The sequence below is a fragment of the Balaenoptera musculus genome, chromosome 3, assembly GCF_009873245.2.
Source record: "Balaenoptera musculus isolate JJ_BM4_2016_0621 chromosome 3, mBalMus1.pri.v3, whole genome shotgun sequence".
Taxonomy (NCBI): domain Eukaryota; kingdom Metazoa; phylum Chordata; class Mammalia; order Artiodactyla; family Balaenopteridae; genus Balaenoptera; species Balaenoptera musculus.
This window is the reverse complement of record NC_045787.1, coordinates 94,569,695-94,578,174: the sequence shown is the minus strand read 5'-3', so window position 1 is coordinate 94,578,174 and position 8,480 is coordinate 94,569,695. Positions and strand designations below refer to the sequence as shown.

Below are 8,480 nucleotides of genomic sequence, written 5' to 3'. Positions count from 1 at the left end.
CAGGTGGTGGGACAGATAGAAGGACAGTAAGCCTGGCGCTAAGTCTTTAAAAGTGGGGTAAAATGAGGTCTGTGGAAGATAGTGCCAATGTGTTTGTAGGGCACAGCCTCCAACGGTCTGGTAGTTTTTGAGAGAAGGAGAGGTGGTCTGAGAAGCAAGGACACTAACCACACTTCCTGACACCGGGATAAACAGGCAAGAAGGATAACAATCAGCCTCACCAAAGAAGGCTGGAAAAAAGCAGTGTTCTAGAACAGAGCCAGGATTCATGGTGATGGTGGCTCTCATCCATCCCCAGCTACACACTAGGACCACCCAGGAAGCTTTAAAAGATATCCATGCCCACGTCCCCCCACCCCAGACCAATAAATCAGAATCTCTGGAGCCTGGGGATTTATGCCATTCAAAAGCTCCCCCGTAATTCTAATGTACAAATGGATTTTAAAACCACTGATTTAAGGCAAGCAGGTGAACAGAACTTTGGAGAAGGGACTCCAAAGATAGACACAGAGAGGTTCCCTGATCATGAGCGGTAACGGCCTGATTGTACAAATTGCACTCCCCAAGTGTCCTCCAAGAACTCATACCCACAAGGAGTTGAGTGGTGAACACCAGCAGACACTTCTTCCAAGTTCACTACTCCCTTTTGTAGTAATGCAGAGATTCTGATCAAACAGCTAGATGCGGTCTTTAAAAGGATCCTGGGTGAGTGTACCTTTCCAGCTCCTCTTCCTTTATCACACTTTTCCCAGGTGCTGTGGGGGACAGCAGTGTGGGCTTCTAAGCACTGAAGAGTTGGGCTAGCTCCCAGCACTGACACAAAACAAGCCACCTTTTTCCTCTGCCTCCGTCTGACCCCTGTAAACGGTGGTGGGAGGATCGACACAGGGGATGACAAGGATGACAATGATGCTAGTTAACCTTTACAGATGCTAGTTGACCTTTATCCCTAGACCCATGCTTTACACTCACCATCTCATTTAATCCACACCATCCCTGGGAAGACAGTAGTAGCTGAATCCCCATTTACAAGTGAGTCCACTGCTCCAGAGAGATAAGGGACTGCCCCAAGGTCACCAGCTAGTAATAAGTTACCCTAACAACAGCTGGCCTCTAGAGACTAGGGCGTTGGTCACTCCATTTCATGCCACTTAACTACAAAACAGTCCAAGTTTCCTTCTAGTTCTAACACTTGGAGATTCTTTAACTCCCATTGGCTTTCTTCCCTGAAGGGGCAGGGTGGATTGCAGACTTCAAAGGCTTTGAAAGGGCAGAGGTTTTACTGAAAACTTAAGGCAGGCGTCTGGGAGTGAGTCTGCAGCAGCGCACAGAAGGGGAAATGATATCATGAGGTTTCACGGGGCAGCCTTCCCACAGGTGCTCCCCCGAGGGCTTGGGAGCGACACAACAGTTGGCTTTTCTGCCAGCTTCAGAAGCATCTCTCCCCTGGCAGGTGGAAATGTAATCTCACCTGGTCAGGACGACGGGTGCCTAATTGGATGGTGAGACTTCAGGATTTAGTCATTGCCAGGAAGATTCTGGGTGGTATTTCTCAGCCGTGCGAAAATTAACTGAAAGTCTTTTCTTCTTGTATTCTCTAATTCTAAACTAGGTAAATTTAATCTCCTGCTTCTTGGCTCAGCGTTACTGCAAATTAAACATGCAAGTGTTAATAATGAAAATAATTTCCCTTTAAAAACATATCCTGAAACTCGATGTGGGGCATTTCCAATACATCCATAAAACAGACAAAACAGTTTGCCTGTTTCTCCAAGGGAAGATGCTAAACCCGGAATTTAGTTCAGCTTGTGAAACAATTCGTTTGCTCTAATTCTGCCAATTAAAGAACTTTTCCCAGACACAATTAGCATGTAAATCAGCGGCAGAGAAGGAAGAAAGGGCCTCGGCGACCCGGCCGGGATGGAGACAACACCGGGCGGAGAACCCCAGGGACATCTTGGGCCCGACGTGCGGGCCGCGGGACCGCGCCGGGGACGCACGGACGAGCTCAGGACTTAACGCCGAAATTTGGGTGTTAAATAGCGCAGCCGAGGACTGACCGGTGGCGGCCCGCCAGGTCCCCTCCCCGGCTCCCGACCGCATTCGAAAGGGACGTCCGCGAGCCAGTCCCCACCCGGGCCGCGGGAGCGCACAGCCAAGCGCGCCGCCCCCACGCCCCAGCCCCCTCCCGGAGTTGGCTCCGCGTGCCGCGGTGGCTGCGCGCGCACCTACGGCCGCAGCCCCCCAACCCCCCGCCGCCGCGGATCTCTAGCTGCTTTTGCCTGCGAAAGGTGGGGATAGCGGCCCCTGCTGGCACCTTTGGCAGACGGCAGGGAGACCGACTTTTTCCCGCTTACCCTTCTCACCTTTTCTAAACGGTTTGTGGAAAATATATCTTATATATACATACACTGTTGTCGCGTGTGCACTTATTTTATTTTTCGTGAGCCCTCATTAGCAGATGTCTGTATGTAGTCTAGTTCCATGTAGGAACGGTAATAAAAAAAAGGGGGGGGTAGATTTATTAGTGGCCCTAGCCCCAATTAAGGAACAGGTACAGTTTCTACTGCATTTATATGAAGGCATTCGGCCTAAGGGCGACTGAGACCCTGATCTCCTTCCCAATGCTTTTCTCGGCCGACCCCATGACTAGTAAATATTGATCGGAGAACTGCTTGGCCGCCCCGTGTTACTTTCTTTAAAGGCTGAGGCTACGATCCAAACCAAGTGAGAAGCCCACTCGGGGAGCAACGTGCTACCGTGCGCAGTCTGCGGGGCAAGCAGGCGGGGAGCGCGCAGCGGCCGGGGGAGGGGGGACATCGTGTGGCCTGCCCAGTGGGCCCAAGCCTGTAACAGCAAGGCTTTTTTGGCGAATGAACTTTCAAGCGGAGGAGGAAGGCTGTGCCTGCCATTCTTCTTCTAATGGTAACAAAAGCGCCTTGGAAGAAGTTGCGATTTGTTTATTCCATGAAGCTGTTGGATTCTCATTGGAACTGTGTCTTATTTCTGAAGTTTACATAGTTACTTCTAAGAACAGCCTACACGCTTTCTAACTTTAAAAGCAGATCTTCGTTGTTAACAGCATCCTTTGCACTATAGTTTATTTGCTTACTTAACATGCTTTATTAACGTGTTGTGTTGTACGTACGTTAACTAATAGCTGTGTTCGTATCTTCGAAGTGTATTTTTAAGCGCACCGGGTTCTATCCAATTCATCTGGGGGCGCAGAGCATCCATCACTTCTGTAATCTACCTCTTGATACAGTAATCAGAATTAGAAAGGTTCGCCGTTCACTTACCCTCATCCTTTAAAACTTTTCCATTTAAGAAAATCGATGAAATCCTTTCTTGTAACTCGCTCCTTCACTACGTCTATTTTTATTAATTTTTATGATTTGGCAGGGCTCAGCAATGCTGTCTGGGATTCTTTTTTTTTTTTTTTTTTCCCCTTGCTAGAGCAACTGCGGGGGTGGGGGAGGCAAGGGCTGGCCTCCTGCCGGCGTGGCCCCCGCGGGGACCTCGGCCGAGCGCGCGGCGGGGCCGGGAATAGTGGTGGAAGGAAGCTGCGCTGGCCAGCCGGTCCAAGGCTCCACCTGCGGCCAAACCGCGTAGGTTCTCCGTCTCTCCGCCTCGCTCGCTAGCGTTCGCACACATAGACCGCAGCTCTCCTTTGGGTCGGAGAAGACGCCAGCCAAAGGAGGCGGGGTTGCAGGAGGAGAGTCCGCTCTGCGCAATCCAGTCCGGGACTTGGCTCCGCCCCGGAGCGGCGGCCTCTCCGGTGACAGAGGAGTAGTGAGCCGCACGGGGTGAGGCTGCAGCCAACTCCGCTCCCCGCGCACTCGGCTGCCCAGGCGCTCCGGACGCAGCAGCGGCGCTTCTCCGCGGGGCCGACCGCCCGCGATGTCCGCTTAGGAGCGGCGGCTGCGGCCAGCATTGCCACACCCGCGGCGTAGCGCTCCCAGCCGTGGAGCGGGGCTAGAGGGCGAACCCCTGCGCCAGCCCCCACCCCGCCCCCCCACCCTGAAATGACTTGTTAATCGGCGCAGACACCACCGAAGGGATCGCCGGAGTGGAATCCAAGTGGAATTTGGATTTGGAGAAGAGTTTCTTGAACATTTACTCCTTTCTTGTTGGTTTCTTTCTTTCTTTTTTTCTTTCTTCCTCTCCCCTTCTCCGCCTGTCATTGGAGATGAATACAGCGCGTTTGCATCCCAGAAAGTAGTCGCCGCGACTGTTACCCCAAAGAGACAAGCACACATGTAGGAATGACAAAGGCTTGCGAAGGAGAGAGCGCAGCTCGCGGCCCGGAAAGATCCCCTCGATAATGGATTACTAAATGGGATACAAGCTGTACCAGCCCGCTCCGAGCCCCGGCCGCCTGCCCGTCGATGCACCGAAAAGGTACGGCTGGGGCGCCCCGGCGCGCCCCACCTCCCGGGCGGCTTGGCTCCCTCCTGCGGGTCCCGGGGCCGCGGTCCGCACGCCCTGTCTCGGCTTTGTGGTGCTTGCGTTTTATTTTGTCTTGTGTCAGTCTCCCGACCGTTGCCCGGCCCTGGGGGAGCAGTCGCGAGCCCTGCCCGCTGCTCCTCTCCACCCTGCGCCCCAGAGACCGCCGGGCTCCGTGCTGCGAGCTTCCCCACCCGCGCTGCGCACACGCCAGGCGCCGCCCGGGACACCAACCGCGCGGAGAGCTCCCTGGCCCTGGGCTGTGTGTGCAGTACCCGGGGGCTCGTCCTCACTTTCGGGCCAGCAGGCAAGAGAGAAGCCCTGAAAGGGTGAGATTCTCGGAAGTGCCCGGTCCTGGTGCGAAGGCAGGGGAAGGGGTTCTGCCCTCGAGGGCTGGAGGAGGTTGGGTAGAAAAGCGCTGTTTTCGCTCGGCACGAGGTTTGGGTTCAGGGGTTCCGCAGATACGGTGGGGAAGCAAAAAGAATCTTTTGTTGTCGGTGCGGGGTCTGGGCTGGGCTCAGTGGAGTGCGGGAAACTTGTAATGGCCCTGGCACTCGCGCACCCTACCACTTGGTGACATCCCGGCTCCCTCGGACGCTGGCACCAGAGGTTCCGGGCTTTGTTTGCTCGAACGAGTGGCCTCCTCCCAGTGTGGCGCGGCGCCCCCGCCCTGGGTCCTATTCCCCGCCGCAGCTCCCTCCTGGGCGGCGAAGACAGCATCCGTCGCGTCTGCGTCCCCCTCAAGCACAGAACCCGCCACGCCGGGACTGGCGCCCACTGTGCCGTCTTCCAGAATCTACGAGGCCCCTCTCTGGAAAGGTGGTTTCCCGAGAGGGGGAAGGGTGAGAAGACCAGTTAAGAGATGGCTCAGTGCTTGCTAACCAGACGAGAGCTCTGCCCGGGCCCCAGGTTCTGGATTGTCCGGACTACTTGCTGCGTCTAGAGCGCTGCTTCGCTGGCAGTGGGGCGCTCGGGAGCAAGCCCGACAGTGCCCACCGACTCTGCTGGGATGGGAAGTGTCTCTTCCCCAGATGCCCCGCTTTTTTCTCAGCTCCCCACCGTGTTACACCGTGCAAAGCAGGATCCTGAGATCCGTTCCCTCCTCCCACGACCGTAACGGTACAGGGGGAGCCAGGGAACAGTCCTGGATTTGTGGGTATGGGGGAAGGAAACAGGACTTCTCTTTCCCGCTCCCTCGCCGCCCCTCCGCCCAGCGCCGCCTCCTTTTTTTCCAGCGCGGGGTCACTCGACCAGGCGCTTCTGGAAAGTTTCTCTGAAGGCCAGGGGTGGGGGGCACTACAGAATTGGGGCTCAGCATGTGCAGCCCGCGGGAAACGGAACCCCCAGGGAGGCGGGCGAACCGCCCAGAATACGGCTAGGAGGTAGGAGCCGGCCCTTCGGAGAGTGGCACGCCGGCCGGTGGTCAGCTTGGTTGCGGTCGTGGCGCTGCACTTGCTGGCCCAGTCTCACAAGCAACTGAGCAAGGGGTGGGCGTGGGGAGGGGCGAGAAGGGGAAGTTCAGCGCAGCACTCAGGAAGCTGGTGCGGCCACTGTGGACAGCGGCTGGCGCGGCCACTGTGGACAGCGGCTGGCGCGCGGGTGCGTGTGGACACGGGCCCGGGCTCGCTGGCTCCAAGCTCAGCATCCCAGCCTCCTGCACCCCTCGCGCTGTTTTCCAGCCGGCGGGTGTTCAAGGAGGGGGCAGAGCAGGGAATCAGGTGTGCGTGGAGCGGGGGAGGAACCGCTGTTTTCACGGCCAAGGCGAGCATTTCCAGGGGCCGCCTCCTGCCTGTACTGCAGGGGGCAGGCCCGCTACCAATCCGCGTCGGTCCTTGGGAGAAGGGCGTCTGCTTTGGGAATGTGGTGGCCAGGGACGGCCACAGTGGGATCACTGTCTGCCTAGGCTGGATGAAAATCAAGTTGCAATTGAATGTGATCCATGAAAGGTTTAAAACACAGGCGCGCGAAGACACACACTCATACACACTCTCTCACATGTACGCCCAACTTTCTTTGCTTGGAATCTGAAAAGATGTTTAACCCTGTTACAGTGTTCTGCCAGCAGGTCTCAGGAAAGCTATTTAATGCCCCCCAGCGCTGGTTCTGAAGTCTTTCCGGGTACGAAGGTCGAGTGCCTTTGCCTTGCCTTTCTCTAATCCTGATAATTGTCTGGTCTTCCTTTCAACATACATCTTGGGCATCTGATGTCCACAGTCTGCCACTCTCATGGCAGGGAGAAGATTGTTGGTTCCAGATAATATGAACCCTTTATTAAGGTTTTTTCCCCAAAGTAAAGATACTAGTGCACATTTCTGAATGAAAACATTTTATTTTTCACACCTTTTCCAAATGACTACCGGAGGTCAAGATTGCAAGTATTCTGCATGGTTTTTTTAATACCCCCTGTTTAAGTCTGCATGGAGTAGTTTTTACAGTAAGCTTTGATTAAACTACTCCAGGCATGAAAGTTAATTATTAACCTAACCTTAAATACTACAATGGCAACACTGTGTCTCCACCTATTAACCTAAACCATCTGTTAAAAAATAATTGCACTAATTATTTGAATTTGGTTTACCCATGCTTGTTTATATGGTGACTTTTATTCGACTCTTGAGTAACCCCCCACTCCCTGTTATTATTTTGGGTTTAGGACATTCTTAGATGAGGCACTTTGCAAACCAATCTGAAAGCAGAAATGAATGACCAACAGATTTAAACCTCTTTTTTGTGTTATGTCTTTTTTCAACTTGATATAAAGAGGCATTCTAGTTCATGTTTCTTATTGACACTGGTGACAATCTTCCCAAAGTGTTCTGTTTTGCAGTTATCACCATTTAGAGACGGGCCACACTCTCATAATGCATATAATCCACATATGTAAATGTTCAACAGACACCCAAAATCATGATCTCAGTAGCTACCTGCAGAATATACTTATTGGATAAAACATCCAAGTTTAAATAGGTTAAAAATGCATAAGAACCACTGTAGAAACTCAAGTAAATGTTGAATGAATAAATGAAAGAAATAGTCCCAAACAGTTCACATTTCTCCACTTAGAGTAGACCTAGGCTTTTTTTCCCCTACAGGGAAAAAGAAAATCTATGCCTTCAAGTAAGTGGTTATTATAAAGTGGCAATAAGTGCAACTCTTTATTTACTCACACAGAGACACACACACGAACACTCACCCCTCGAGTTCTTTCGAAGTCTAGTGAATGCTTTTCCCATCATTAAAAAAATATAGCATTTGCATTTTGAGGAGGTGGATAACATTGCCAAGTGTGTTGAATCAGAAGGATGGCAAGAATTAGGAAGACTGTTACATTCATTGAATAAAAATAAGAAACCCAAATTAAGAACTTGTATTAAATTCAAAATAAATCCTCATGCTTTAAAGGCCAATGGGTAGTTGCACTCCTTTATGAAATGGAAGGAAAAGTACTGTTTTGGACAAGGAGGTAAGTCAGATACTTCAAGATGTGTACATAGTGCTTCAGCTTTTTTCTGAGCAGGACAAAAGAGTAATCATGGGAGAAAAAGTTTTTTTAGAACTAGACTTGCCAAGAGCTAATATATTCTCCCATCATATTTGTTTGCAGAAAGGAATCACAGAACAAGCCAAACTAATTGCAAATGCTTTAATTAGGCATCTGCCGTTTGCGACGGTGGAAGAGCCTGCACGTATCTCGGCACTGCCGCCCGCCCTGCACACAGGCTTTAAGTTTCGACAGTTCACTGCCCTCGTCCCACAGCGAGTGTTCCCTGGGTGTACACATCTCCAGGGGAAGGGGAAACCTGGAAGCATCCTGCTGGGCCCTCCCGCATCAGTGCCCCCCACTCTCTTGGGGTGCCCTGGAGCCAAGTTGTCTCTGAGAGATTTCTATTCCAGAGTGAAGGCTTTTCTCCTCTGCCTTAAAATGTGCTAAGAGCAACTGAGCTATTCTCTGCTGGCAACCACACAGTTGCCTCTTGGGGATATGGTAAGGTAGGGAAGGGAGGGAGGCATTTAATCCCTTTGAAATGGGCAAG

At 52.4% G+C, this 8,480-nt stretch overlaps 1 protein-coding gene across 5 annotated transcripts in view; it reads left to right on the top strand.

Moving 5' to 3' along the window:
- Positions 1 to 3,606: 3,606 nt before the first annotated feature.
- The window catches only part of SEMA6A (semaphorin 6A), a 125,953-nt gene continuing 121,079 nt past the window's right edge, over positions 3,607 to 8,480 (top strand). For all 5 annotated transcript variants that reach the window (XM_036848341.1, XM_036848344.1, XM_036848340.1 and 2 more), the window contains exon 1: positions 3,607 to 4,401. The gene's annotated coding sequence lies outside the window, so the exon portion shown is untranslated. The remainder of the gene's footprint in view (positions 4,402 to 8,480) is intronic.